General features: G+C 41.8%; 1 long non-coding RNA gene across 1 annotated transcript; it reads right to left on the bottom strand.

Moving 5' to 3' along the window:
* Positions 1-223: 223 nt before the first annotated feature.
* LOC143413650 (uncharacterized) lies at positions 224-3,676 on the bottom strand. The gene is made up of 3 exons (XR_013094269.1): positions 3,611-3,676; positions 3,416-3,535; positions 224-1,311 (listed from the first exon to the last, which is right to left on the bottom strand). It is a non-coding gene; the product is annotated as an uncharacterized LOC143413650 (long non-coding RNA).
* Positions 3,677-8,488: the final 4,812 nt, after the last annotated feature.

Genomic DNA, 8,488 nt, shown 5'->3' with positions numbered 1-8,488 from the left:
TTGAAAAATCAGCACAACTCCACCTCAAAGACATGATGTGATCCAAACATACGTTTTTCAGATTTTTGCTCATGTGTTTGAAAGGTTTGGTTTCTATTTGCTCGTCTTTAGTGGATCTGCATGCATGAATACGTGATGATGAAGAGGAAAACACGGCGTGCAGATCACTTTGTGATTTTGTTGAGCAGCTACCTGCGTGGCGTCAGCTGGAAGCAAGAGAGCACACGAAAACCAAACTTGCTGATATTTAATGTATTAATCAGATTTAATAACTCATTAAATTAAAGGTGCTGGCACTCTGTCCTTCATCATTATGGCCATCTTTAACCTCTGATTGTGCTGATGGACGCTCTCAAAGAGATCAGAGTATTTCCCCATTAATGCATTCAAGTCGTCCTGCTCTGGTTTCATGTTTGCATCTCTGCGTATCGCTGACCCTGCTGACGCCAACCCATGTGACTGACTGTGAAGGCTTGTGGCGTTTGAAATGATCCGTAACACTGATCATCATCATCTTCAAATGAGAGAAAAACAGGTGTTTCTGTAGCTTATGTTTTAAAGTAGACTTTTATGTGTAGCTGTGTTTGTTTTCATTCATGCTTGTTTAGGTCGGCGAGCCCCCAACACTGTCTTGGAAAATCTGTATTTCCTGACCGGTTGAAGAGCGATATCTGCCCGTCGGCACATGAAGGTGACGATGCACCACCTCTTTGATCTGTAGCAGATTGGACTTGACAGAAACAAAACCTTTCAAACTTGTGTTAAAACAGGATTACAGTCAGGAGTACCGCTCCAAGGAGACAATCTCCAAAACAATGTTTTGAAAAGTGAGCAGACAGTGGATCTTCATCACAGACAATCTCAACTTGTGACATGGGAAGGCTCTCTGTGCCCGGTGCCGTGTCCGAGCCTGGAAGGGTCTCCAACAAAGTGGAGATGAGAGCTGGATTTACAGCTACAAACACCAAACGGCATCCTTCATCGTGGAAGACACTGAGACCGAAGAGGATGTGTCAGGTCAGGAGAGCAGCTGAGACCTCTCATGCAGTTTCCGGATGCAGAAAAAGGTTTTCAAAGATTTATTTACACTATGTATGGAATGATTGATCGGCAGGTGACTAAGTGTGCTGGAACATCTGGAGTGCTCAGGAGGGGTCTGCAGGGCTTCAGGCTGAGGAGGGGTAACCGGTGGGTGGGCATGTGAGTAACAGGTAAGTTCTTGTTTCCACAGAGACTGCTTGACTCCGTGAGGAAAACAGATGCAACAGTGGCAAAGGGCAGCTCCACCCACAGGTGGAGACTCAGTTAGGCCTGGGTGAAAGAGAGAGAGATGAAGAGATAAACGGCGAGTCGGATCCTGAAAGACCTCACTCATCATTTTACAGAGCAGTCCACTACCAGGCGTTCGCCATGACCAGAGCTGTGACCGCTGGTCTCCATCGTGACAACAGGTGAGTTTCTGGGTGTGCAAACTCGCCAGATTTTGCCTCCCTGTGACTAAAATTATTTAATTTTAGCTGCTGTTAGTGTGCTCACAGCCTCTTTGGCGAAGCACCCACCTGCTCTGTGGTTTACCTGAAAATCCAACAGTTTTACAGCAGCTGTCACACATCTGTGATTTCAACACTGGCTGCACTGATATAACAACTACTACATTTCCCACAATTCATGTGGATAAGCTGCTTTGTTTTGATCTTCAGGATTTTATCATTTAATCTGTGGACCTTTAATAATCTCCCTTTCCCCCCACAGACACTTGTCATGACTGTAAATCTCCGACTCTGTGTTTTTAAATAAAATCAACATGAATTTTGCAGAAAGATGGAAACGTCTCTGCGTAAGGTTACGACTGTGATTAACTGGATGTTTTAAAATTAAGATTGATAAGGAAATTACAGCTAATAGGCTGCAAAGTGCTGGATAATGATGCTTCTCATCAGGCGAGGAAAAACTCGCAGCATTTTATTTGCTTTGAGCGAGCAGAAAGTGATGAATGTGAAGCCCAACGAGAAGCTGAAGCAGTTCCTGCAAGTAAAAAAAAAATTGACAAAAAGTGGGGTTTAATTACATCGACACATCGCCACCGTCGCAGCTTCCGTCGGATGGCGAACATCTGCATTTTAATCGATTCTGTTTCCTCCCTCCTCCTCCTTTCCCTCCATGTCTTTCAAGATCATTAACTTTATTGGATTGGACATTCCTGTTGCAAAAACAATTCAGCATAATCATTTGCAATGCGACTCCCCAGTGCAGGATGCAAATGCTCGCGCTCGCCGCCCCGGCCTGGCAATTACCACCGGAGCACAGATGCAGGCGGCCGCTTCGTCAGAATAAAGTCGAGGGTGCAAATAATGTGATTACTCAGTCATTACATATTGGAGTGCATTCATTATGGGCAGCAGTGGATTCTGGGCATTGTTGACATCGCCTTGGCAGAGACGGCGATGACGCAGGATGTCTAGAACGTAATGCCCATAATCTCATCTCAGCCTCAGTCCAAGACTCCCCGAACTCCAGAGGAACACCGGCTGAATGTCAACGAAGGAAGACGTCACGTGACTCTCAGGTGGAGTCTGAGGTGCTCGTTTGGAGGTGTGACAGGAAGCAGGTGGGAAACACGAGCGGCGCCTTGGTGGTTTGATGTAAAGGTCAGAGCTGCTGTGTCCGAACAGACGGCCAGCTGAGGCGTACAGCTGGAAACCAGAGCCCAAAGATTTGGACTCTCTGTTCTGGGCTTTGGTTATTCTTCACTTCCTGTTTTATTCTGAAAGTATTCCACATGGTGTGTACTCTCAGGTTCCTAGATTTATGGACAGTGACACAGTTTTTTGTAGTTTTGCCTCCAATGTGGCTGAAGATTAGAGTTAGAGTCAGTTTTATGCACAGGCCTCCTTGAAAATAAACTCTAAACTAAATGTAATTTTATGTTTAGGGAAAACATTTTGGTCCCCGTTTGCTGCCAAAACTGTTTAGGTTACTACAGCAGCACCTTCAAAAATATTTATTCTTGCATAATTATCAACAGAAACCCCAAAGTCTTGGCAAACTTTTTAAATTGTTTGTATCAGGCTGTAAACATGTTTATTTCTGCTGTAAAGTAAGAACCTCCAGAACCTGCTTCAGGATCCCAAAACTTCATCAAGTATACCAACAACCTCCTCAAGAATCCATTCAAAGACCCCTGGAACATTTTATCACCCGCACACTGGAATTTATATGTCTGTGAAGCCTCAACTGCACTGCTTTGGTCGCCACTGTGCTGACTTTGGAGCCAAAATGACCAAATTTAAAGAAGAGAGCTAAGTTATGTGTCTCATACACACAAACCTACTAATTGGTGTGAAGTAACATCCAAATCCAAGAATTTCACTCATCAAAACTGGAGCTTCTTGGATGATCTGTTAGTACGACTAACCTGACAGCATTAAAAATGCTCCAAAGAGCTCCAACGGCACAAACACGGTCCAGAGGTGAGTTCAGGTGAAGCCTAGCAGACGGCTAGCAGCTACATCTGCCTCTCAGTCAAACTTTAAGCCTGAATAAAATTAAACAGGTCAGTTAGAAAATAAATGTACCACCTGTACAGCTGGTATGAAGGAGCTAAACATACCAAAACAGCTTTCCCACTGTTGCTTGCCATAAAAAAAATGGCCGACCCACTGCTGGAGCCTCTGGTGGACACTGGAGAAACTGCAGGTTGTGGCTCTTTGCTTTTTAATCCTGGAGGTTGCTGGTTGAATATGTGCCTGTCAAACTGTTTATGTCACGCTTTCTTTCGTGCAAGTAATGATTAGTAAAGTAACAATAAAGTAACTCCATTAGCATTTAACTGTTTTAAAGTCTGTTTTCTCCTCTGGTATCTCAGTCAGAAAGGTCCTTGACGGTAAGTACTTCCTGTTTGATGCACCACAGTGGATGGTTACCCTCAGAGTGTAGCTGTCAGTGCTTCCTGTCAGGTGGTGTGACTTTAAGCTCACCTCTGTGAGCGCCTGAACGTCTTAGCGACGGAATTTGTTTTATAACAGCGCCTGTACTCAGTAAAGTTAGTTTGGGATTCAGCTCAAATAATTAACATCTGTTTTTTTAGTCTTATCTCAGAGATTAATGTCTCTTCCATCGAAGAACAGCTGGATTTTAACAGTTTTTTTTCACTGCACTTTAATAAACGTTGAAACAGTTTGCAGCTTCGCGCGTCCAGCTTTGACTTATCACATCCTTAAACTGTGTCAACACGTTGGAGACGCGCCTGTTGGAGCTGTACGTTTTAATGCCTCCGCAATAAATTAAAGAGCAGTTTAATTTAGCAATTTGGTGCAGTATGTTAATGTGGGAAGAAAGAGGGATTCAGCCCAGCAAAATGAAATGAAATAACATATATTTGAAAGTGTAATTTTTCTTTAACACACATTATTATTATTTCAATCCTTGTAATTGAAACGGCAATCCAGGCAACTTGTATTAAATTGGATTGTGGCAAAATTGCACCTTTGGTTTGCCAAGGCTGACTGAGTCCTTGCATCAAATGAATTTAATTATTCCTGTAGCCCATATATTATTAATCATCTATATTGATTTCTGAACTCCCAGACTGCTTGTGGATATGCAAATGCAGCCGCGGCAATATCGGGACGGGCTCATTTGCATGGGAGCCCATTATTATTTTATAAGTAAATTTTAATGTGGACTCAATTAAAACTCAGCCAGTGGAACAGCTAAATTGGCCCAAGGTATGAGCTTTCTGAGATTCATGTGCACAGCCGGGATATATCAATTAGTAAAGATCAAACTTTGGCTTCTCTGGAGGGGAAAGAAAATGCTGGAATTCAATCAGAGCGACTGCGGCGGCGGCAGCTTTGACTCGCTGGGTCCATCTTTGGTGGATTTCTTTTTTATTTTTATTATTATTCGAGTGGAAACTGTCCAGGTTGTAATCAGATCTGCCAAATGGAATTATAACCCGGAAAATTCGCAGTTTCAACAGGGGGAAAGGAGGTCACTTCAATATTTTATCACCTTTAATGTGACCTTCCTGCTCCCTTTTGAATAAACTTCACTTAAAATTACCCCTAAGGTCGAATTTTACATACACTTCTCTCATATAGACTTTAAATGCTGTTGTTCTTCTTTGAACCCTTCATAGTTGCTGAGATTAAATGCAGACGGTGAGATGTGTCTGTGTAGCTAAAAAAAAAACTGGGCGAGTCGATGTGGGAGTGCTTTAAGAACGGTGATATGGTTGTGTCTTTTTGTTTCTTTGTTGTATTTTGCACTGTGTAGTTGTTTTAGTCTCTTTACACTTGTCTTTGGGTCTATTATTTGTGTCTTTGTGGCTGTTTGTTGTGTCTTTGTGGCTGTTTTTCGTGTTTTTGGGTCTATTATTTGTGTCTTTGTGTCTGTTTTTCGTGTCTTTGTGTCTGTTATTTGTGTCATTGTGTCTATTATTTGTGTCTTTGTGTCTGTTTTTCGTGTCTTTGTGTCATTTATTTGTGTCTTTGGGTTTAGTTTTGTTACTTTGGGGTGGATTTTTATCTCTGTGCATTTTTTTAGGTCTCTGTATTCATTTTTATCTTTCGTTTTTCACTCTTTTTTGCCTCTGTAAGGGTTTTCTGTATTGTTAGTTTCTGGTTGTTAGTTTCATTTCTTGTTGTTGTTTCTTCTTTTTTGTCTCTGTAGTTTTTCTGACATTTTTTAGGACGATATGTATGAATCTGGATTTGTTTTGTGAGTCTTCTTGTCTCTGCGCAGTCATTCAGCTGGCCCATCTGTTGGCATGATCTTCTTCTTTGTTGCAAAAAACAAAAACAAAAGAGGGAATAAAACAAAATAAAGGTTTGTCTGTCTGAACTAAAGTTATAACTGAAGTAAAACTGAAACTAGATTTAAAGACTTTAAGTCTCCCTTTGGTTTAGTACAACATTGTAATGTTTGTGGTGTGACAGGTCTGGTTTGTATGAACTGCACGGTTTCACGTCGCTGTCACATCATATTTACATTCTGTGAGCGTTTCAGCATGTCCTGGGTCAGACGCAGCTCTGCCACTTTTCATCTCACTAACCTGATATTTCCGGAGTTTCTTGGATGGAGACGAGCAGCGGGAACAAACACACCCCATTAACATGAATGATAAGACTCCCCACAGGACACGCTGCACATCATATATCTGATCGATAAAATTCACCCTGTGATTACTTAACCAGCTGCTGAAACCAACATGTAGAGCTGTTTCCCTGTGTGTAAGCAGGATTAAACTATGAGAGTGTAATGATCCAAACTGGAAAACCTTTTAAAGGTTAAAAGTCACTTAAAAAATAGACCAAGTAAAATCTGGGGGTGAGGATTTAAGAGTTTTTCTACCCTGAAAATGCCATAATGTTATTAGCTGTAGCTTGCAGCCAAAAAGACTGAGGTTCAAGCCGAACTGAAAGAACCAACACAGACAAACTGTGTTTTCTCAGGTTGTTTATCTTTCCCACTGAGTGATAGCGACTGTACTCTGGGTTGTTTCATGTCAGCTTCCATCCTCTCCTTTCATGTTAATCAGCCCGTGTTTTACTGCTTCTATCAGCTGACAGATAAACTAACAAAGCTCAGACTGATCCATTCAGCCATTAGATGGACGTCACCCACCAGTTTGAAGTCTCAAAGTGAAACATTTTGACCGCTGCTGTATTGTTTTTTGGAGCCACAAGTGACTGTGTTTGAATGAGAGGGTGAAGTGAGCAAATTATCGGCAAAAACTAGACTTAAAAGTTGCGTATTATTCAAGCTAGAGACACCTGTGTGTCAGTCAAAGAAGCCACAATGTAAACTTTAAGCCATAATACACTTTAAACAGATGATTTATGAACAAAATATTCAAATTAGCTACAGAGAACAGGGCTGTATACATGTTTAATTCTGCTGTAAAGATGGAGCTTTTAACACTTCAGTCTGTGAGGACTGACTCACTACTGAAGCCTCTTGTGGACATTAGAGGAACTGCAGGGTTGTAGTACTTTTTTTGCACTAGTCAAACTACTTATTTCAGAGTTCACTCTTCCTTTCATATAAAATATCGTTTAAGTGATCAAACAGTGGGAAATGACAGATTATAAAGAAAGAAAAACTCATTCAAAACTCCATTAACATTTCACCTAATTTACAGAATAAAAACACAGCAGACTGTCTGTGGTTATAGCAGGAAAACAGCGACTGTAGGAAAAGCTTCACACTTAAACATGAGCGACAGACTGAGTCTAAAGTGAAGCTGTTGATTAGTTAACAGTATTGATTGATTATTGGCAGCCTCCCACAGAGCTTCCAAACGATTTTTTTCACCCAAACATGCCGACATCATCAATTATCCTGTTAAACCTGTTGAGACCAACAGACTTTTATTGGCCACTGAGGAGCTCACCTCGACTCCCTCCTCCTTCTCCAGCTCCTCTTCCTCACCCAAACTCTCAGAATAAATCCAAACACCAGCTCAGAGCTGTAAAGCAGAATTCATGCGCTGACACTTTAACGCCGACAGTGGGAGCGATAAGAGGATGCTGCAGCCTCTCCGAGGAGCTGGAGAAGGGATTCAACCCTGCGTTACCGGCTTTAATCCAGGCTGACCTGAAAGAAAGAGGCGGGACACAGCGTGCGAGCTGGAGACATACGATGGCAGTGATTTATCAGGATGCAGAAACATCAGCTATACGAGCAGAGGAGACAAGATGAAGAGTGAGCGCGGTCACAAAAACTGACCTGGGAGAAATGAAACAGCTTGTTCAGGATGTTAAGACGCTACAGAGCAAAGAAGAAATAAAACCATCCTCTAAAGTCAGAGATCTGTAACCTTCAGTTAATCAAAGTCTTTACTCAAGAGGTGCCCGCCATATTGGGCATGATACCAGCACTGGTTGCTAGGGAAAAATATATATTTCCCGACTGGTTAGCGGTGGTTTCTGGACGTTTCTGGCTCTCATTGGGTACGACTGTTTGTTAGGAAGCTGTCCGGTCTTTAAGTCTGACGTCATTAGCCGTTTCTCGGTAAAGCTCTGCTTCAGGTCCCAAAGTCTAAGGAACACTGCAGCATCACTGAGAGTTACAAACTGTCTAAATTCTTTATCTTTAATAAAATGATCAGGCTTGCTGCTCTACCAGGTGTAACAATTAAGTTGAAGATCCAGGCATCCATGAAAACGGAATTTATGAAATTTAACGAAGTTAGCAGAGAGTTAGCTCACTAGTTTCCATCTAAAGATGATATACCATGCTATGACTGAGGGATTTCTGAAAAAATTAAAAAGTACAGCTCTGCTATCACTTCCAACATAAATAAAGACAAAAAACTAAACAGCAGTGACGTTTGTAGGGTTACTGAAGTTGGGCTAGCTGGTATATAATGATGTGCTACTTGGTGGCTAGCTACACAGCTATGGTTAGCATGATATAAACACATTAGCACAGTGAAGCTGGAGGATGAATGCAAAATTTTTTCAGTTTGATAAAAGTTAACGCG

Source organism: Maylandia zebra, linkage group LG2 (assembly GCF_041146795.1).
Source record: "Maylandia zebra isolate NMK-2024a linkage group LG2, Mzebra_GT3a, whole genome shotgun sequence".
NCBI lineage: Eukaryota > Metazoa > Chordata > Actinopteri > Cichliformes > Cichlidae > Maylandia > Maylandia zebra.
This window is presented reverse-complemented; position numbering and strand designations above follow the sequence as displayed.